The following is a 23,362-nucleotide window of genomic DNA, read 5'->3' on the forward strand; positions in this document are numbered from 1 at the left end:
TTGGTGAGTTCCCGCGGATAACCAGGTTAATCGTTATTGAGAAGGGGGTGATGGATTGGAGGATCAAGATTATAGACTGGACTTTCAAGGTCAGCTGGTCCAACTCCCCTCATTTTGCCAATGGGGAAACTGAGGCCGGTTAGTCCAACTCCTTCGTTTTTACAGATGGGGAAACTGAGACCCGGAGAGGTTAAAAGATTACGTAGTTTTAAAACTGGAAGGGCCCTTGAAGTCCATTTCCTTCAACTCCTTTGTTTAACAGAATCTCTGAAACCCAGATAATTTGTTCCAATATCACAGGGCTGGAGCTGGCAGGGGGCCTTCAAGGTCAGTTAGTCCAACTCCTTTGTTTTACAGATGGGGAAACTGAGAGAAATTGCTTTAAATATCACAGATCAGGCTCCAGAAGGAGCCTCAGAGGCCATTTAAGGCCACCCCTCTTTCTTTTACAGAGGCCCAGGGAGGCGAAGAAACTCGCCGTGGTCGGGCCCTCGGGCTTCCCCGCCCCCACCGTCCTTTCTCTCCGGGCCCTCCCGGGGCCGCCCTCTCTCCCCCCCACACCCCCAGGCCTCGCCTCGGCCCCAAAGCCTGGAGGCGTCGAGGAGATGAGCGCGGGGCCTTTCAGGACGGCGGCGGGGCCCCCAGGGCCCGGAGCCCGGAAGGGGTCGGCGTTACCTCCACTTCTCCTCAGGGCGCGACTTTTTTTTTCCCCCCAGGGTTGGGGCTGGGGGCGGGGGAGAGCCTCGGTATGGGGCTCCTGGAGACAGAGCCGCTTGGCAACGGTTGCTAGGCCAGAGTGCGTCGTCACTTCCGGTGGGCGGGGCGGAGGAGGAGAGGGTGCGCGTTCAGGAGCTAGTGGCTGGGGAGGGGGGAGGAGAGAGGGAGGTGCACGCCCTGCTCCGGCTGCAGAGCGCGTGCGCAGGGTGCAAGGCCGTCTGCAGAATGCCGCAGTTCTGAGCATTGCAGAGGGTTGCACCTGGGGACCACGGCGCTGTAATTTTCTGCGGAGGGGGCTGGAATTAGAACGATCAAAACCAGGCCCATTATATGCATGCTATGGTTTAAAAAAAACCCAACCCTTCAGGGCTCCGCAGGCTCAGAGGGGATTCAGGTGCCTGCATGAAGATGTGAAAGCAGCTGACTGCGGATGCAGCTTCGCTGCGCTCTGGGTCTTGCAGACTGCCTCGCTGCGTGCCAGATGTCGTGCTGCGGCTCAGCCAGAGACCCCTGGCTCTGCAGGCAGAAGGCCCAGCTTGACATTCCACCCCCCCCCCCCCCCCAATTTCACTAAAAGGAGAGGATTGGACTAGATCACGCGTGCTTAACCTGGGGTCCCTGGGCTTGGGAAGGTCTCGACAGCTCTATTTCTTGATCGTGATTTTCCTTTGTAATTCTGTGTATTTTGTCAATTTCATGTTAGTTTCCTCTCTTCCAGACGAATTTGTAACAACTCTGAACCCCCCCCCCCCCACTCCTCCCCCTCCCAACCCCTTGCCAGGGGGATTTGCCAGCGCCAGATCCAAGATATTTTAATAATTTCTATGGGTCTAAGTGTTCCCATCTGTAAAACGAGGAGGTTTCCAGGAGTTGTTAGATTTGCTTTCAACTCAGTGATTCTGGGAATCGGTCAGCAGGCTTCATTCACTACAGCGGCCTTTAAAGGGGTCCATAGCCCAAACAAGGTGCTGGCTTAAATAGATGTGCCTTCCAGATTTAAGGATCTCACATTCTACTGCAAACTTAGATCAAGAACTGAAAGAGCCCTTGGAGGATGTCTAATTCAACCCTCTACTCTTTAGAGAATAGGAGACTAACACCCACAGCCACGGGATCTGTCCAAGGTCAAGGTCATGCTGTTGACACCAGCAGTATACATCAGATTTCAACCCAGCTAATTCTCCTAATTTCACATTTAATATTCTTTGACCTGAATGTCAAATAGTATACTGAGATGTCTTGGTGTAGAAACGCTCTCTGCCAATTTGGCTCTTCAGTAAGTGTTCATCCTTTGAGATCCTCACCCATCTCTCCTCCAAGGGGACCTTTAAGGTCCGGCCATGCCGATTCAGTCATTGAAACTCCATCTAGGCCTTTGCTGGCCTGTTCCTCATGCCCAGGATACTCTTTGTCTGTATCTGCTATATACCCTATATATGTATATATCATCTCCCCCATTAGATTGTGAGCTCCTTGAGGACAGGAGATGCGCTTTTGACTCTCTTTGTAACCTCAGCACTTAGTGCCTGGCACATAGTAGTACTTTATAAATGTTTATTGACTGAAGGACTTGTGGTCTCCTCCATTAGACTGTGAGCTCCTTGAGGGCAGCCACAGAACTTGACAATGCCAGGACCAGAGTAAGTGCAGCAGCAAATGCATATTTGTTGATTGAAGTCTTATAACCCAGAAGCATAGTGTTGTCTGAGATCTATAGAGAGTAAATGGTATCGCTTTTCAGTTAGTAAATGTCAGAGGAGGGATTTGACCCTAGGTTTCCCAACCTTGGATGATAATTCTCTTTCCACTATGTCAAGGAAGTTCACATTTGCAGTTCATTGTCTCTGCCACAAGTAGATACTATAAGCAGAAGCTCCTCTGACCTCTTTGTGCCAGTATTCTAGTCTGGCCCTGCCCCCTCTCCGCCCCCACTAAAAGGGAGAGAGGGAGGAAGGGTGCAGATTGGGACATATGTTTTGTACATTCACAGGCCAGTTGGCAGAGGGACACAGGGATTGCCTATTGACTTCCTCCTCTTTGCCACCTTTTATCACAAGGAATGATTGGGAGTCCTGCCATAGGTGTTCAGAGAAGGGAAAATGACCATAGTGGCCTGGGAATGCTTACTTTTCTAAGGAGGAAAGATTTGAGCTGAGTCAGGAGGTTATTCTGGTGGAATGTCAAGAGCAAACCTGGGTTTGAATCCTAGCTCCAGCAATGCTCTCTCCAGGCCTCAGTTTCCCCTATAAAATGAGGGATAGTAAGGACATATATCTAGAGCTAGAAAGCACCTTAGAGGTTACCTAACCCTACTCTCTCATTGCAAAGGGGAGGAAACTGAGGCCAAGACAGGCAAAGCGAACTGCTTGGAATCACCCAGGTAGTAAGTAATATCATCAAAATCTGAATTCAGATCTTCTAAATCCAAACCCAGCATTTTTTCCTACTGTCTTCTGACTCAACTCAATTCTCCCCGCTTTGGAGCAGCAAACTCTGGGGACCTTAGTACAAACATTGATGATCTCTAAGGTCTCTTCCAAGACCAGAAAATTTGAGAAGAGCTCCTTTGGAAGGTCAGGGAGACAGATGGAGCAGTGCAAAGAGGAGTACCCCCTCTGGAATCAGAGATCTGAGTTCAAATCTGTCACTTGCTCCTGTGTGATGGTGAACAAGGGTCTCAGTGCCTCATCTCCAAAATGATGGGATGATATCTGAGGTCCCTTCCAATTCTAGAACTGTGATTCTATGGCTCCATCAATGATGACCTTCCTTTGGAATTCCCTCCTGCTCACCAGGAAAGGTCCCAAAGTCCAGTCCAGCTCTCCCAGAAGTTTGGGGGTATGGTACCCCACTGGAGACTTCTCCATTTCTCAAGGCTTCCAAGCCAGACTCACCTGCATGGATGCTGGTGAAGCCAAGGCCCACGCTGTATTTTAGTTTTAAGTTCAGATCTTTCATCTTTACCCTGAGATATTTCTGGATTGTGTACAAATATTCAAGGAATGCTGGGATAAAAGATGTTATCTGGGCTGGGGCTGTGGTCATATTGACCACTTGTAGTTCACATTCCTTAGACCCTGGAAGAAGGAAAACCAGCCACAGGCATGATCTTGGAAGCAAAGGCTTTCTACTGTTCATCACCATTTAATACTCTTGACATTGGGATTATTTAAAGATTAAAAAAAAATTTAAATTTGAAACTGAAATAAGGGTAGTTATTTAGGCAGTCCCTGCTTTAAGCCAATATTCATGAAGGGTTCGTGAGCAGTGACAAATGGCACTTACTGTAGCCTTTCTTGCAAAGCAAATAGTAATCCAAAGTATGTGACACAGGCAGCAAATCAATTCATGTTCCAGAGGTTTTAATGAGAGTGAGTCTAATGCTACAGAGAGATAAGCTCTGTTCTTCTGCATAGAGAAGGTAGGGACAGAGCTCAGAGCTGGAAAGGGGGAGGAGGGGAAGGAGGAAAAAAAGGAAGGGAATAAGTATAGTTCCAAGCACTAGATAGATAGATTGATATAGAGTGCCTACCATGTGCCACGGGTGACCTTCTAGGTCCTCAAGGACTGAATCCAAACTTAGGTCCTCACGGGCTTCACATGAAGTTTGGATTCAGTGAAAGGACCATCCTTGAGGACCTAGAGGGCCACCTGTGGCCTCAAGACCTCCCGTTTCCCACCCCTGTGCCCACCCCTATTCTAAGGGCTTTATAAATATCTCATTCAATCTTCACAATAACCCTGGGAGGTAGTTGCTATTATGACCCCCATTGTACAGTTGAGGAAACTGAGACAAATAGAGGTGAAGTGACTTGCCCAAGGTCATACAGCTAGAAAGTATCTGAGGCTGGATTTGAACTCAGGATTCCCTGAGTCCAGACCCAGTGTTACCTTCAGCCTTTGGCTCAGAGATGGGAGGCAGGAGGCAGCAGCTTGCTCTGTGACCTGGAGTAGGAGTCCTTTCCTCTCTACACCTCAGTTTCCTCATCTTCATCTCTCCTCACTTCTCACCTGACTGTACTACTTGGATATTTTGGCACTATGCCCCAGGCACCTTCCCCCCCATCCCTCTCTGCAGATTCTTGTGGTGTGTTGCCTTCCTTCATTAGAGTCTAAGTTCCTTGAGGCCAGGAATTGTCCTTCTATTTTGTATCTATTATGCCCCCAATTCTTAACACGGTGCCGGGCACATGGTAAGTACTTAAGAAACACTGATAAATTTAAGGTGAGGCGTATGGACTAGATTGGGGGTTCTGATCTTTTTTTGTGTCATGGACTCTTTCAGCAGTCTGGTGAAGACTTGGATCCCTACTCGGAATCATGTCTTTAAAATGATAAATAAAATACATAGGATTACCAAGAAAATTTATTAGATTAAATCAAAATTTTCAAAATATTAGGGGAAAAACGCCCCAAGTTCCCAGATCTCAGGTTAAGGTTGTCTGACCTCCAAGGTTCCATCCATCTCAGTCTCTAGGATTCCATGATACTAATAGCCATGTGACCTTGGGTAAGTCACAAACTCTCTGGGCCTCACTTCCTCAACTGTAAAATGAGGGGATTGGTCCAGGGTGGTGGTACATGTCTATAGTCCCTGTTACTGGGTAAGCTGAGGTTGGTGGATCTTTTGTGCTCTGTAGTTCTGAGCTGTGGAGAGATAAACCAATGGCAGGTCTGTGCTAAACTTAGAATTAACATTGTAAGCCCTAGAGGAGGGAGGGAAACTATCTAGGTAGCCTAAAGAACAGGGGAGTCAGTCCATGTGGAAAATGGAGCATTGGTCAAAGTTTCCAAACTGATCAGTAATGGGCTCAAGTGAGTGAGCAGCCCCTACACTTCTAGCCTGAGCAAGGTGGAGAGATTTATACTATAAAACAAAGAGGAGAGTGGTGGGCTTGGACTAGAGAGCCTCTGAAGCTATGAACTTTCAATTCATTATATATTTGAACGTTGGCTGTTTCAAGGACCTTCCCAGCTCCGACATCCCCTATTTTAAGCCCCCTCCTACCTCTGACATTCCCTGTTCTAAGTCTCCTCCCACCTCTGACATTCTCTATTCTAAGGGTCCTTCTAGCCCTGACAGACATCCTCTCATCTAGGTGGACTCTGATATCCAGGCTTCTCTCCTCTGTATACTGCAGGAAGGCCAGGCCATGGGCCATGGATGTGGTTGGTTTCCCTGGCTCCTGCAGGCACACTTCCTTCTTTCCTCCTGGTGGGCTGACTCAGGTGCTTAACCCTGGCCCTCCCCCCAGCCTAGGAAAGCACCTGGAACAGGACAGACAAAGCAGGAAGACAAAAAAGGCTTTACCATTTGTGGGAGAGAAAAAAAAAGAAACCAAATAACTTTCCTTCAGAAGGTTTTCAAGTCCTTTTTTTCCCCTCACTGAGTGTTTGGTGTATTTATAGCTTTCAGGGGGAGTAGTTAAGTGTGCTGACTTTGAGGCTGCTTTCTGTGAAGCTGAGAAGCCAGAGATTGTGTAAGACAAGGGATGATGGGGAGGGAAAGAAGAGGCCAGGGCAGCTGCCATGTCCTTCATGCTGGGAGATTTCCCCTTGCACCGTGCCAATGGCTCCCAACTCCAGGTCTTTGACTGAGCAAGTATTTGCTAAATGCCCACTATAATAAAATAATAGTAATAATTCGGGTTTCTATAGCATCCAAGAGATAGTGATGGACATATAATTTCACTGATGTAGCGAAGTCCCCCTACCAATACAGGTTGGCACCTTCTCCAAAATTTATAGTCTTAGAGAGTTGTCCAGGGTTCTGAGAGGTTGTCAGGTTCACACAGCCAGGATGCATCAGAGGTCTTCTTGGCTCTGAGGTCAGCCTTCATCACACAGTATAAACTGTTTGCTTAGAAAAAATCCTGTGACATGAATCGTGCAAGAGTGGCTGTTATCTACATTTTACAGATGAGAAAACTGAGGGGCTTTGCCTATGGTCACCCATGTAGGAGGTATCTGAGGTGGGCACTGTGCTCTAGCTTTAATATCCAGAGTTCTATGCTAAAGAATCACAGACTGAGAGCTGAAAGGGACCTTAGAGACCATTTACTACAATTTCCTCATTTTACAGATGGGGAAACTGAGGCACAGAGCGGTGAAATTATTCACCTGTGGTCACATAGGCAGTCAAGTAACAGAGCTTGGATTTGAACTGAGTTCTGACTCCAGAACTCACATTATTGGTTCTTACTGTTACTCTCACAAGGTACTACTTTGGACATGGAGGGTATGAAGAGAGCTATGATACACAGGCTCCTTTTGAAAATATGAATTCAAAAGAGATTCCTAATGATCAGAATTGTGAGTTCAGTGAGTCCATTCCTAAGTTGTCTTTGGTGGGAAATTGTTTCATCCTGTCCTTTCGTGGGTTCTGCTGCTCCACAATTTGTTTTGAGACATTATTTAAAGATTTTTGGAAGAGTTCCGGGGAGAGCTCGGGCGAGTCTCTGCCTTATCTCCGTCATCTTGGTTCTAATGAGTCTGTTCCTAGGAGACCATGAGCTATCGTTTCTTCCATTAACATCAGAACTTGAGCTCCTTGAGAGCAAGGAAGTTTTCATTCTTTATATTTTCATCCCCAGCTCCTAAGGATAATGCCTGGCATAGAACTGAGTGAACATCTCCTGGTTAGTATTATCACATTGTGGCCTCCCATTTTATAGACTAAGAAAAACAGTGAAGCAAGATGGAAGCATAGTAGGAAGCTGGCTAACCATTAAATCAAATCTGTCACTATTGACATTGGGACAAATCACTTGATCTCTCAGCCTCAGTTTCCTCCAGTGGTGGCCATAACACCTGTTTTTCCTTGCAGGGTTATTGAAAGAATCAAAGGCATCCTTAACACTCAAACTGATCTGTGATCTCATTCATTCAGGAATTCTGTCCAACGTTGCAAACAATTCCCACTCATGTCTGTGGGGGACCTGGGAGACTAGCTATTGAGTCCAGCCCATATCTGGGAAAAGAACCATCACTCTTAGTCACTATCATTTTATATATGAAGGACCTGGGGCTCAGAGAAATGAAACTTCTTGGTCAAGGGTGAAAGGTGGGATTTAAACCCAAGCCCTATGACCCCATCTAGACTAGTTGCTATTTCCACCTTATTCTGCCCTTCTGCTCTGCATTAAATCAACAAGCATTTATTAAGCATCTACTGTGTGGCAGGCACTATGCCCAGCACTGAGTCCAAAGCATTCTAACCATTGATCCCTCTCCCACAGTGCACCAGGGTCAAGCATCTATGTCCTAACCCAAGTTGGGAAGAGCAACCGTGATGCTTATTAGTAAAACAGAACCTCCAGGGATCCAGACCTTCTGCAAAGCAGTTTCCAGTAAGGGGCTTGCTTGGAAATCAGACAGAGAGAGTTAAGTGCCTGCTTCCTGCTAGACTTCACAGAAAAGGAAAAACAGGCAGCCTTCTGGAGGGATCTCTGTGAAATCAGACCCACTTTCAGGGCTGGGGAACATGCTCCGGCCCGTGTTTAATTTCTTCCTTCTGTCTGGTATCTGACCTCTGCTGTTCTCCAAAGCAGAGCCATCACCATGTACAATCTGTGCACGTTCCCATCCATATAAGGCCACATTTCTCCTCCTCTCTTCCCCTCTGGCTGTGTGTGTGTATATGTGTGTGTGTGTGTGTGTGTGTGTGTATGTGTGTGTGTGTGAAGCCTTTGTAGATTCCCACTCCAATTTGCTGACTTTCTCATTTCAAATCCTCTAGCAGGGACAGACTCGGGAAGAGGGAAGGAGGCTGGGGTCTGCCAAGGGAATGTGTGGCAGGTTTATTTTTGTCCAGGCTGCATTCTTTGCACCCCGTTCCCTGTCCTGGCCACTTTGGGATGTCACATGCTGATAAGACAATAGGGAGTGGAGGGGAGGGGATCCAGGGTTCAAAACTGCAACACCACAGGTGTGAGCTGTCATCATCCACCAGGGGCCTCCTGAGGTCACCAATGTCCCCTGTTCCAGTAGCCTGTCTGCCTCTGGGAGACACAAAGTATGACAACTTGCATTTGTCTACCTCAAAGGACTGGCATCTTAATTCTAGTATGTACAATGGTCGGATACAAGGGCTCTTAACCTGGGTTACATGAACATGGAGTTCGAAAAAAATATTTGGATAACTATTGCAGCATAACAGTCTTTGCAATCCTATGTTTTTTGTTTTATGCATAATTAAACTTCACCGTGGCATAAAAACACAGCCTCACGACAATTGCACTAGCTACTAGTTGGTCCCTCTGCCTCAAGTCACTCTTTAATACAATCCATATACTTGTTGTTCAGTCATGTCTGACTCTTCTTGACCCCATTTAGCATTTTCTTGGCAGAGGTACTAGAGTGGTTTGCCATTTCCTTCTCCAGCACATTTTACATATGAGTAAAGTGAGGCAAACATGGTTAAGTGACTTGCCCAAGGTCACATACCTAGTAAGCGTCTGGGGTTAGATCTGAGCTCAGGAAGATGGGTCTAGCTAAATCCAGGCCTGGCACTCTATCCACTGCACTACCTAGTTGATGCTAGCAAAGGACTGCTCAGCATGGCATACCCAGATCAAAGAAGGTGCTGTGCTTTATGAGCAAAGTAAAATTGTGGTAGCTCAAAAGAAACATGAGATGTGCACATTTAGAGAATTCCCCCAAATGTTCAAATGGACTATTTGTACCTGACCTGTGGTAGAACTTTCTCAGCCCATATTGGTCTGATCAGCTACAGTCAGACACACTGTAACTTGACTCTGACACAGTGATGTTATTTTAGTCCTGTTTGAGAATAGAGGACAACAACCAATCAACTAACCAGTGCAATCCATCCTTCACATATCCAACAAAGTGAATTTCCTGGGACATAAATCTGACACTCTCTCGCTCAGTAACCTCCTGTGGCTCCCTATTACCTCCAGGATCAAATTAAAAAAAAAAAAAGCTGGTTTTTAAAGCCTTTCTCCCTTATCAGTTCTCTTAATGGGAAAAAAATAACAGCTGACTACTTGAAGCTTTTCCCACACACCTTCCTTCTTCCATCTTCATGCCTTTTCCCTGACCATTCCCCATGCCTGGGATGCCCTGCCTCCTCACTTCAGCATCCTTAGCATCCCAGGCTTCCTTCAAGGCTCATCTCAAAGCCTACCTTTTTCAGGAGACCTCCCTGGCTCTCCCCTCCCATCTGCCCCCAAGATTAGCCTCTGTTTATACTGTAAATAGTTTGTATGTGCACTGTTATATGCATATTATCTCCTCTCTTGGAATGTGAGGTTCCTGTAGGTGGGGACTCTGTTTTTGCCTTTCTCTGTATCTCCTGTGCCTGGCACATAAAATGGGCTAACAAATGCTTGTTGACTGACTGTTGTATGTGTCTTGATAGGTAAATACAAGGTGATTTTGAAAGGGATAGTATTAGCAACTGAAGGAATTAAGGAAAAGCTTTATGTAGGAGTGGTGCTGGAGCTGAACCTTAAAGGAAAGTAGGTTTTCTGGAAGGTGGAGGTGAAGGGGTAGTGTGTTCCTGGCATGGGGAACAGCCAGTGCAAAGATATGGAGGTAGGAGATGGGGTGTCATGTTGGAGGAACAGTGTGCAAGACATTGGGGTATGAAGGGCAGCTCAGGTATGCATAGAGGGGAGTAATGTGGGTGTGTACAGAGAGGGCAGTAATGTGTAATAAAGCTGGAAACATAACTTGGGGCTGGGTTGTGAAGGACTTTAAATACCAAACAGAAAAGTTTGTATTTGATCCTGGGAGTTAATATGGAGCCATTGGAGTTTCTTGATTAGGACCATGATGGTCAGACTTAGGAGGATCACTTTGCCAGTTGTGAGGAAGAAGGGATGGATGGGCATGGGGTGAGGTCAAGGATGGCTTTCTGGAGTAGTTGGCACCTGCACTAAAGTTTCAATATATAAATATTTTTTGAACTTCTCCTAAATACAAGGCCCTGCTATTAGGTCTACAGGGACAGTAAGGGATACAGACCTTGTCAGTCAATAAGTTAGTCAACAAACATTTTAGGCACCTACTGTGTGCCAGTCACTTTGTTAACACTGGGGATATAAAGAAAAGCAGAGGATGGATCCTGTCCATGTGGAGCTTACAGTCTAATGGGAAAGACAATAAGCAAACAATTTGTGCAAACAAGATCCATACAGGATGAAGTAGAGCAAAGCTCTAGCATTAAGGAGAATCAGTAAAGACTTCTCATAGGAGGTGGGACTTTAGCTGGGATGTGAAGGAAGCTAGAGACAGAGATGAGGAGAGAGGGAATTCTAGGAATGGGAGAATAACTAATTAAAAGCCAGGAGATGGAATGTCTTGTTTGAGGAAAAACAAGGAGGACAGTATTATTAGATCACAGAATATATCGGAGAATGGAGTGTGGGAATAAGGTATAAGAAATCTGGAAACATGGTGGTAGGAATGATATGTAGGACTTTAAGAATCCAATGGAAGATTTTATGGTTGATCCTGGAAGTAATAGGGAATCACTGAAATTGATTATATAGGGGTGGGGGAGATGTGGAAGAGGTGACAGGGTATACCTGAACTTTAGGAAGATCAATATGGAAGCTGATTGGAGGATGGACTGGAGATTTAAATCTCTCCCCTCTCCAATACCAACATTATCTTTGCCAGGGATGTTGTGCAGTATTTCATGTTGTTTCCTGCCTCTGTTAGGTTGGTTGGTCAGGGAGACCAGTCAGTTGATGATGGCAAAGTCAGAGGGAGAAAGGAAGGAAGGAATGGAAGAAGGAAGGAAGGAAATAAATAGATAATTTAAAAAATATATTAAGTGCTTCCTATGTGCCAGGCTAAGCACTTTACAAATTTCATCCTTACAACTACTCAGGGAGAAAGGTGCTACGATTATCCCCATTTTACATATGAGGAAACAGGCAAGCACAGAGTTTAGTGACTTTTCCATGATCCGATAGCTAGTAAGTGTCTGAGCTTGGTTTAGAATTCAGGTCTTCCTGACTCCAGGCCCAGAACTCTGTGCACTGTGGCTCCCCGAGCTGCTTCAGGAAGATTAAGTAACCCAAGATCACACATGTAGCAAATGGGCCACTCACTGCAACCATCATATATCTCTATATCTTTCTGTTGTTAATATTAATTCTCTGGAAATTGTGGTTTTCTATGATTCACAGTCACGTAGTATCAACAAGAGAATAACAGTTTAAAAAAATGGACCTTTGTGCCAGCTGGGCAGAGCCAGCTTTTCTTCCTCCCTTTATGAAGTCCCATCTTGCTACCTGGGAGAGCTGCAGCCAAGAGAGGGAGGTATATGTCACCTCCTTTTGTTTGTCCTTTGGGGTCTGGCTCATCAGCCAGTAGGAGAACCCCTTGGTCATACATGCCTGAACAGAATCAGGAAGAAAAGATTTACCCAGCATACCTCTTGTTTGTGCAGAGTTATTTGCATCTTGTCTCCTCCATTAAAATGTGAGCTCCTTGAGGTTTTTGCCTTTCTTTGTAACCATATCACTTGGTGTAGTGCCTGGCACATAGTAGGCACTTGATAAATGCCTACTATTGTTGTGACTTACCCAGGATGCGACGAAACCAGTGTGTGTTGGACTTGAAACCATGTCATCCCTATGCCTGGAATGCACTCCATCCTTACCTCCCTCTCCTAGAGTACCACTCATCTGCTAGGCTGACACTCAGCTACCACCTTCTGCACGAAGCCTCTCCCAATCCCCCTAACTGCTAACTCCCTCTCTCCTGCCTCTGGTAGGTTGGTTGGTCAATCAGCTGGTGATGGCAGTGTCAGAGGGAGAAAGGAAAGAAGGAAGGAAAAAAGAAGGAAGGAAGGAAGGAATTACCTTGCATTATCTAATGGATTTCTTTTGTGTGTGCATTTTACATGTATTTATTAATTTTACTTATATTGCATATTACATACTATATTATTATATGCTTACATGTTATGTACTTACATATTTGTGTATATATATCGTATACTATGTATTATTACATACTTGTAAATTTATATTATATACGTATATTTATATGTTGATATGTTATATACATTTTTATACGTACTTATTGTCTTTATCTCCCCCCCCCATCAGAATGTAAGCTCATTGCAATTAAGGCTGGCTTCTTTTTTTGTATCCCCAGCCACTTACCAGACAATTAGTAAGTACTTGTTGATGGATTGCGGTCAGTTCTCTCTCTACCAGGCTTCTCCCTCCTCATCAATGTCCTTCCTAAAATGTAACACCCAGAAATGATTTAACAAGGCTGTACAGTTTCTCCACTGCAATCATGTTAATTCTCCTATTACTAAGTTCTAAGGCCATCAATGTCCATTCATCCAAGGCAACAAATATCTGGTAAGTAATGACTATGTGCTAGGCATTGTGCTAAGTGATGGGGATACAAATACAAGCCAAAAAAAAAAAAAGACAGCTCCTGCCCTCATTCTAATGGGGAGAGATAATACATAATGTTTATCAATCTATCTATCTATCTATCTATCTATCTATCTATCTATCTATCTATCTATCTGTCTGTCTGTCTCTCTATCTACAGATAACATAGATATAGATATATAATAGATATAATATATAGATAGATAATATAATAATAATACATAAGGATATAAAAGGATATTGAAAAATATCTATCTGTATGGATGGACGAGTGAGATGCTCATAATAGGAGTTTTCATTTATATAACTTCCCAAAGCCCTTCACTTATATTACGTCATCTGACACATCTATATAGGCCTCATCCACATGTTTTAGGTCTTTTTCCCTTCAAATTGTAAAACATAGTTTAAAAGGTTCTTCTGCAACAAGTGACTGTGTGTGTGTGTGTGTGTGTGTGTGTGTGCGCATGGATCTGTGATAAATATGACCACAGAGATCACTTGGTTCTGATAATCAACATAAGGACACAAAGCAGGGAGACATGATTAACCCATTCCGTGCTCACCTTTCTTTGTATCCTTGGCTCTTGGTACATGGCAAGCTCTTGATAAGTGCTTGGGAGTATTTTTTGAAAAACATTTTTATTCTGAGCTTTCACACCCGCCCAAAAAGAACACTTTCCCACAGATAATGGAATCCAAAGAGGAGGATTCTATATGAGACCTTGAATCTCTATTTCATACTGCTTGCCTTTAAAAAAAAAATGCAAGAAATTCTATGTGCTATTTCCAAAACTGTCCTGGCTGTGTTTTCTTCTAAACTTCCTTATGTATAGTTTTAAAATGATACGGTGATCCTCTTTTTTTTCATCACTTTAGTAAATGCTTGTTGTCTGATCGACGTAGATGAGTACAATCCAAATTTGAGTCTGAGAGGGTGGAGAGGGGAGGGGAGAGGTGACAATGCCCTAGGAAAATTTGGAGAGGAAGAGAACTTGGAATTAGGGGAATGTGGGTTTGAAGCCCATCTTGGAGACTTATAAGCTGTGTAACCTTGTGCAAGTCATTTAATTTCCCCGAGCCTCGGTTTTCTTATCTGTAAAATGAAGGGCTTGAGTTAGATGACCCTTAAGGGCCCTTTCAGCTCAAACTCTGTGTTCTTATGATACTATAAAGTTTCTCTGGGCCTTGGTTTCCTCATCTGTAAAATGAGGACGTTAGACTTATTGGCCTCTGAGGTCTCTTCCAGCTTTCCATCCAAGATCTTTTGATCCATGAGTCTTTGCACTTTCAGCTCTGAAGGAACAGAGTGTTTTCATCTGGCAGAGGTGAGGAGGCACGAGGGATGGTCTGTGTGAGTGCACAGGGGCGGGACAATGTAGGACGTGAGGGGGGCAGGTTGTAGCCTGATCTGGCTAGAACACAGAGCATGTGACAGGGTCACACAAGGCATGGGAGGGGAGGCGGAGAGCCAGACTGTGGAGGGCTTCAAAGGCTAGCTAAGGACAGAATATAGAGGAAGCTATTTGCACACACTGGGGAGGCTCATCTGTAGCTCTGCCAGGGTTTCACCAATGGGGAATGTTTATAGGAATTTGAGAGAGGTGGAGGGGGTGTGTGAGGGGAGGGTGGTAAAAGCCCCCTTTGGAGCCAGGAAGGCCTGGATTCAAGGCCCATCTAGGAAACCTACTGGCTGGGTGATTTAGCCTCTGGGTGCCCTAGACAACGATGGTAAAATGCAAAGAAGGAGCCAGCCTGCATCTGTAGAGTAAGTAGCTTCCCCAGGTGGGCATTCCCTGCATCACTGAAGTCAAGTATTTAGTCCCTAGCCTTATATTAAGTTTAAGGATTGCAAACCACTGTATTCATGTTAATGCATTGCATCCTCACCACAGCTTAGCATACTTTATATATAAGGAAACTAAGGATTTGGGCAGCTAGTGGTACAGTGGATAGAGTACTGGCTCTGGAGTCACAAGGATCTGAGTTCTAATCTGGCCTCAGACACTTACTAGCTGTGTGACCTGGGCAAGTCCTTTAACCCTGCTTGCCTCAGTTTCCTCATCTGTAAAATGAGCTGCTTTGCCAAGAAAATCCCAAATAGGGTCAGGGGTCTGACACAACTGAACAACAACAAATCAAGTATTAGAAAAGTAAAGTGCGTTGCCTATCATGGAGGCAAGATGCAAAAGTCTCTCCCAAGTATAAGGCAACCATTCTTTTCACTCTACCATGCTATTTTCCTTTTATAAAAGGGCTCAAGCCCATCTTGCCTGTAGAGCAGCAGAGACAAAGAAAGGAGGACACAAGGAAGGGCTTCCCCAGTGTCCCTTAATGGCCTAACTTAGAATAAGGGGCATGAAAGGAGAAAGGGATGTAATGAAGAGGCTTACCTTAGAAAAACTGGATTCAGGATTTGCCTTGGAACCTAATACACATGTCAGCTGTATGATCCTGGGCAAGTCAGCCTTTCAATGCTTCCGACAACTGTTTCTTAAGATTTTACGTTCAGAAGATTAGCTGACTTGGAGGAGGGAGTTTCCATACTGGGATTTCCCTCTTTGCCCCTCTCCCCACCCCAATGAAATCATGGGCCTGAACCACACACTCCCTCAAAAAAAGACCCATATGGTCAATGTCTTTAAAATACTTACAAATGTCAAATTATTTTTCTTTACATAAACAAAAATTGTGTTTCCTTATGCCTATTAAACCTAACCACCACTGCAAACCGGAGCTTATTCCTAGCATGCTGCAGTACAAACAGAACAGAGATTGGCATCTGAGGAGGGTGTTTCATGTCTGGTTTTATTGCTTCCCTGACTTGCTTCAAGTTCCACCTCCAATCCTACTTTTGTAAGAAGTCTTTTGCCATCCCCCTTAACACTAATAATGCCCTCCCAGTAAGAATTTTCCCTGGTTAGGCTGTGGAAAGGGAAGTTTGTTTTTTGGGGGCTTTTTTTGGCCTTTCTTTGTATATCTGGCACTTAGTATGATGTCTAGCATACAGCAAGTACTTAATAAATGTTTATTGATGGATCAGTTAGCACAACAGCACATAGTAGGTGCTTAATAAATGTAGACTTGACTTAACGACAATTAATAATAATAACTAGCATTTATATAGCATTTTAAAATTTGCAAAGCACTATAAATATTTGTCCTTCACTCTCTAAGAGGACCATGACATCAGGGAGGTGATGCCATGACATGCAAATGAATTGAAATTAAGTGAGGGAGGGCTTTGCAAGGTCATCAGACTCATTTTTCTCCTCCAGAGTCATTCGGGTCCAGTGGCCAGATATAGATCAAGACAACTGGCCCTGGATGTAGTGGGAGACCTTGGTCTTTTTAAGCCAAGGTCTCTCCCAGGTCTCAGTTTGCCTGAGGCAATATGCATTCAGTGATTACGGCTAGGTAAGAAGTGAGGCAGAGAAAGACCTCTTTCACCTACTCAAAAAAAAGTCACCTGGGAAGGGAAGACCCTTAGGATTTCTGACCAAAACAGAAAAAAATTGCTGTTTACGTTTACTCTGAGCCAATCAGGCCCAAACAATAACCAAGTGGGGCTTGTCCTGGGACCTATTGTTGATAAATCTACGAGAGTCAGAGTGATTTGGTTTAAGGCTTGGTCTTTAGGAAAGAAATCTAGCCCATAACCCCCAAGATATCTTGTGAGGTTTCAGTGTTCAAAATTTACATTCCTTTTGGCAGTGTACCTGCAGGGAAGGTCATGATACCCTGTATGGACAGGGTGAAGGGAAGGGAAAGAAAGAAAGGAAGGAAGGAAGGAAGAAAGGAAGGAAGGAAGGAAGGAAGGAAGGAAGGAAGGAAGGAAGGAAGGAAGGAAGGAAGGAAGGAAAGAAGGAAGGAAGGAAGGAAGGAGGAGCTGTGTTGCCCATCTGACCAGTTTCAGTTGGATCCCCAGCGTGGTAGCTCCGACTACCTACCATTCACAGAGGTTGTTTGTCCTTCATCCTACTCTACAAATATTATTCATTTGATCCTCACCACAACAATGCAAAGTAGATTCATTTTTTTATTATTATATAATTTTATATTATATAATTATAAATAATATATTATATAATATATATTATATAATTATTATTATCTGCATTTTATAGATTATGAAACTGAGGCAGAGAGAACTCAAGTGATTTGTCCAGGGTCACATATGTAGTAAGACTCTGAGGTTGTATTAGAACTGAGGTCCTCTTGGCTGTGGCGCTCTATCCTCTGTGCTATCTAGCTGGACTAGGACTAGACTTGGAGTCAGAAGGTCTTAGGTTCAAATGCTGCCTTAGATGTTTGCTAGCTGTGTGACCCTGAAGTAGTCACTTAGCTTCTAAATAATCTTCAGCATCCATTCCATAGGGGGGTCATGAAGCTCGAATGAGATAAAGTACATATGATATACATTGATTTTAAGTAGTGTATACGTTTCCATGATCATTTATTCATCCCAGAAATTATGCTTCACTTAAGACAGCCTCAGATTGAATTAGCTCAGAGAGATATCTGATAGGGATAACTGATCCCTTAGGATGGCCCAAACCTTTTGGTTTTCTCTTCTGGGACAGTCCAATAATAAAATGCTACTAAGGATGGTTCTGTACCCCATGGATTCATGGGATGATAAACTTAGAATTGGAAGGGACTTCAGAGGCCATTGAGTCCAATTCCTCTTCCTATTTTACAGATAAAGAAACTGAGGTTCATAGAGTCAGAGTAAACCAGTAAATCATACAGTGAGTATTCACAAGTTGATTGATTAATCTAGAGTTGGAAGAAATCTCATCGCTCAACAGTCATCATTTTGCAGATGAGGAAACTGAGACTCAAGGAATTAAAGTGACTTTCCCAAAGTAACAAAGATAGTAAATCATGAGGTAGCTATGAATAGTCTTCAACCTGGAGTCAGTTTTCAGTAGTATCTGACTCTTCATGACCCCATTTGGGGTTTTCTTGACAAAGATACTGGAGTGGTTTGCCATTTCCTTCTCCAGCTCACTTTACAGGTGAGGAAATTGAGTCAAACAGGGTTAAATGACTTGCCCAGGGTCACACAGCTAGTAAGTGTCCTATCAACCACCCCATGATGACTCTCTATAGCAGGATCTAACTCTAGCATTCTGTGCCATTCCATTGAGGCATTTGGTGGTAGAGAGAGTGAGTGCTTAGCCTGGAATCAGAAAGATCTTTGTACAAATCCATCCTCAGACACTTATGGGTTATGCGATCCTGGGTAAGTCACTTAACTTCTGTTTGCCTCAGTTTTTTCAACTGTAAAGTAAGGATCATAATAGTACCTAATGAGATAATATTCATGAAAAAAAGTGCTGAGCACAGTGCCTGGCACTTAGTAGGAACTTAATAAATGCTTATTTTAATCTCCCACTGAAGTCTGTTGGAAAGATTCACCTCCTCCTTCTTCCTCCTTGCTATGATTGTACTAACAAGACTTGAATTCTACTTGTTCTGCCACACATTTTGTGATGGGAACAAGGACAAGTCACTAAATCTCTGTCTCAGTTTCCTCAACTGTAAAATGGAAGTAATCACAGCACCTACCTCCTTGGATTGTTGTAGAGATCAAATGAGGTAACATTTGTAAAAGAGCTGGTACATAGGTGCTAGATAAATACTGTTACTATTATTTATGACCTTCCTTATAAGAATGTTATAAAGACAAAGTAAAGATGCTTTAAAGAAACCCACACCACCCCAAACACTCCATGTATCTATGTATGCGACCCAGCTCTGTTGTCTGAGGTCAGACAATAAATAGCAAAGGGTTGAATGCAGTTGAACTAAAATAAGGATTGAGCTTTGGCCCCAGGAGAGACTGTTCCATTTAGTGTAATGAGTTTGGTGTGTGGCTGCCCCCTCCTGGCAGAGAGTGATATCACAATTCTCCTTTCTGACTTGAGAAAGGATACTGTTGAGAAAGGTGGGTGTTAGAAGAGACAGAAAAAGAAGGGGAAAACTGTGAAAAATGGTGATTCTTCTCATTCATCTCTATTTGGATCTTCTCTTGCTACCATGGAGTTTTTTTTCAAGTGGTTGAGCAGGCTTTCCCTTCTCATGGGATAAATGTTACTTCTTACATCGCCCACAGATAACCCAGAGTCTTAGAGAATCGTGGATCTATAACGAACCTTAGAAGCCATCAATCCAACCTCTTCTCTTAACAGATAAGGAAACTGAGGCACGGGGAAGGAATTTGCCTAGGGTCACCCAGGCAGTAAGCATCAGAGATGGAATTTGAACTGAGATCCTCTGGATTACAGAGTCAATGATCTTTCCAATGTTCTGTACTGATTCCTGGGGGAAAAAGATGTCAGCTATCATTTGGTTCAAGATGATACCTAGATAGGAATTCCTTCTGCCATATCTTCAACATCCAAGTGATGGATTGGTCATCCAGGTAAGGACCTCTGCTTTAGGGAAACTCCCTAAGTGGGGATCATAAGTAGGATGGCAGAACACAAAGATAGTAACCTGGAATCAGGAAGACCAGGCTTTGATTCCCTCTTTTGACACAGGTCATATGGTTTTGGGCAAACCACTCAACCCCTACTGGGATCAGTTTCCTCATCAGTAAAATGGGATAATAGTACTTAAAGTGCCTACTAAATTGTTACAATGAGGGCCAAAGAGATACTGAATATACAATGCTTTGAATACCTAGAGGACCTTAAGAACTAAACTTTAGACTCTCCCTTGTTTCCCTTAAACACTTCAAAGCTGCCTAAATGATGCTTTCTATAGTCTTCCTTCCATCCCTACTCCCAATAAACTTATCCTGTGTTTATTTGGGATAGGGAAAGGGAACTGGGACTTTGATTTCATTTGTGTGTATAGAGAACTCCTGGATGAGAGAATTTCCTCTACTAAAGCACTTGTTCTGCAACTTCTAAGAGTAGCAGCTGGATGGTACAGAGCACTGGGGGCTTGGAATCAGGAACATCTGAGTTTGAATCCTGCTTCTAGCACTTGCTAGTTGGGCAAATCAAACTAGGTAAATCTTTCATCCTCTTGGTAATGGTTTTCTCATCTGTAAAATGGGGATAATAATAGCACCTCCCTCATAGGGTTGTGGTAAGGATCAAATAAAATAACAGAGGCAAAGGATTTGTGAATAATTCTTCAGCTATATAAAATGTTGGCTATTATAGCCTTAGAGTGAATGAAACTTACCCAGGGTCACAGATAGGCAGATTATATGAAGTAGAATCTGAACTCATATCTTTGGGCTCCAAGGCTAGCTCTCTGTCCACGGGGACATACCACCTTTCTTTATTTGGTGTGGGTTTTTTTTGTAGATACTTACATATATGCTTGTTGTCTCATTAAAATGGAAATGCCGTGAGGGGAAGTATGATTTCATTTTGTTATAGTATCCCCAGATCACAGGGCCTGGCATATAGTAGGTGCTTAATAAATACTTGTTGATTTGACTTGTTGATTTATTGATTAAAATATCAATTATTATTGTGGAAGGACCTGGGTTTGGATACTGGCTTTTACATGTCCCAAACTGAACTCATTATCTTTCCTCACCTTTTTCCCACCTTCCAAGCTTTTTTATTACAGTTATTCCTTCCACATTGTGACTTTCCCCATTGCAGTTTCGATATGTCAAGGGGCAGCTAGGTGGTGCAGTGGATAGAGCACCACTGCAGGAGTCAGGAGGACCTGAGTTCAAATCTCACTGCAGACACTTTGATACTCCCTAACTGTGTGACCTTAGGCAAGTCACTTAACCCCGGTTGCCTCATCCTGGGCCATCTCCAGTCATCCTGATGAATATCTGGTCACTGGATTCAGATGACTCTGGGAGAGAAGTGAGGTTGGTGACCTGCGCAGCTCTTCCTCACTCAAAACAAATTCAAGTGCAAGTCATGTCATCATTTCTCTGATGGCATGGTCTTCTTTGGCAATGAAGTACGAACATGCACATTTGATATGTCACAGATCAGCAGAAGAAACTAAATGGGAATTTGGGGGGAGTTTTGAGGAAGCTGCGGATGGACTGGCAAAAGAGTGGACTACGACACAAAGTTTAGAAACTCAGAAATGCATAAAATATGTGTATAGTATTGAATAATATCAACATATTTTATCTTTTAATACCATAAATATACACAATTTCTTCTCTGGTAAGAAGGGAGGGCCAGAAAAATTTTACACAGATTTTCCAAATTGTGGAGGAGGGGGCACTGTGCTCCTAGACCCCACAATATGGAAGGGATAACTGCTCCACTGAGGACACCCTCACCTTCCAGACTTTCCTGTTGCTGTCAAGGGCACCCCTATCCTCCCACTCACCCAGGCTCATAAGCTAGGTCATCCTTGGCTCCACACTCTCTCACCTTCCCCTCCTTCCTATATCCCGTCAATAGCCAAGCCCCGTCATATTATTTCTTGTATGTACCCCCTTCTCTTCTCTGTTGGTTGTTCTCTCTACCTCAAGTAGGGAGAACCTACTTGAACCCCTGCTCCAATCCATTTTCCATTCAACTGTCAAGTTGATCTTTCTAAAATGAAAATCTGATCATGTCACCCTCTCTCCCCCATTCAGTAAACTCCAATGGCTCCCAATTGCTCCCAGGATCAAAAATAAAATTCTCTCATCTTCTTGTATCTAACTCCTCTCCCTGTACTTTGTGATCCAGGAACAGTGGCCTCTTTGGTATTCCTCAGACAAGACACTCCATCTTCTGACTCTAGACGTTTTCTCTGTCTGTTCCCCCTGCTAGAAATGCTCTCCTTCCTCATCTCTGCCTCCTGGATTCCTTCAAATCCCCGCTAAAATTCCACATTCTGTGAGAAGCCTTCCCAATCCTCCTTAATGCTCATGCTTTCCCTCTGTGATTACCCCCAACTTAGCCTCTCTTTAGCTTTTTGTTCAGAGTTGGTTACATATTGTCTTCTCTGTTAGATTATGAACTCCCTGAGGGTAGGATTTTCTTTTGCCTTTCTATGTATTCCAGTGCCTATATCTACATAGTGGGAGCTTAATAAGTATTTGTTGTCTGAATATCTGATTACTATGCCATCTAGGTAAATATATCTTTGAAAAAGCTAATTAACTCTGGTGGTAAATTGATATCTATTGGCTAATCAGTATTAGGGAGTATGTAGTGGCTCCATGGAAAAAGTTTTCTTTTCTCTTCTTTTCTTTTTTTGCATTAAAAAATCCATTGCAGTCAAAATTAGAAGAAAAACAGGGAACTTGGAGGAGGAAAATTTTTCTAGCAAGTTTCTCTGATAATGGCCTCATTTCTCAAATATAGAGAGAACTAAGCCAAATTTATAAAAAATAAGAGCCATTCCCCAACTGATAAATGGTCAAAGGATATGAACAGACAGTTTTCAGAAGAAGAAATTAAAGCTATCTATAGTCATATGAAAATATTCCCTAAATCATTAATAATTAGAGAAATGTGAATTAAAACAACTCTGAGGTACCTCTTCATACACATCAGATTGAGTAGGATGACAGAAAAGGAAAATGATGAAATGCTGGAGGAGATGTGAGAAAATAGATACATTAATGCAGTTGGAGGAACTGTGGACTGGTCCAGCCATTCCGGAGGACAATTTGCAACTATGATCAAAGGACTATAATACTGTTAACACCTTTAGCCCCAGCAATACTACTCCTATGTCTGCTCCCCAATTTCAAAGAAAAGGGGAAAGGATCTATATATGCAAAAATATTTACAACAGCTCTTTTGTGATGGCAAAGAATTGGAAACTAAGGGGATGTCCATCAGTTGGAGAACAGATGAACAAGTTGTAGTCCATGACCGTGATGGAATACTCTTGTGCTATAAGAAATGACAAAGGGGATGGTTTCAGAAAAACCTGGGAAGACTTATGTGAACTGATGCAAGGTGGAGTGAGCAGAACCAGGATAACACTGTAACAGTTATATAGTAACTACAATTTTGTAATGATAATCATTTGTGACAAATTTAGCACTTCTGGTCAATACAATGATTCATGACAATTCAAAAGAACTCAAGGTGAAAAATGCCGTCCACCTCTAGAGAGAGAACTAATGGATCCAGAATGCACATTGAAATGCATTTTTTCTTTCTTTTTCTTGCTTCTTTAGTTTGCAACAAGGCTAATGTGAGAATAGATTTCACATGACTTCATATATGTACAGTGGATATTGTATTTCTTGCCTTCTAAATGGAGAAGGAATGGGATGGAAAGAATTTGGAACTAAATATAAA

General features: G+C 43.3%; 1 protein-coding gene across 2 annotated transcripts in view; it reads right to left on the minus strand.

Moving 5' to 3' along the window:
- Window positions 1–816, minus strand: part of IFT81 (intraflagellar transport 81) — a 78,659-nt gene extending 77,843 nt beyond the window's left edge. For both annotated transcript variants that reach the window (XM_072600500.1, XM_072600499.1), the window contains exon 1: window positions 676–816. The gene's annotated coding sequence lies outside the window, so the exon portion shown is untranslated. The remainder of the gene's footprint in view (window positions 1–675) is intronic.
- Window positions 817–23,362: the final 22,546 nt, after the last annotated feature.

The sequence above is a fragment of the Notamacropus eugenii genome, chromosome 4 (assembly GCF_028372415.1).
Source record: "Notamacropus eugenii isolate mMacEug1 chromosome 4, mMacEug1.pri_v2, whole genome shotgun sequence".
In the NCBI taxonomy this organism is placed as follows: Eukaryota; Metazoa; Chordata; class Mammalia; order Diprotodontia; family Macropodidae; genus Notamacropus; species Notamacropus eugenii.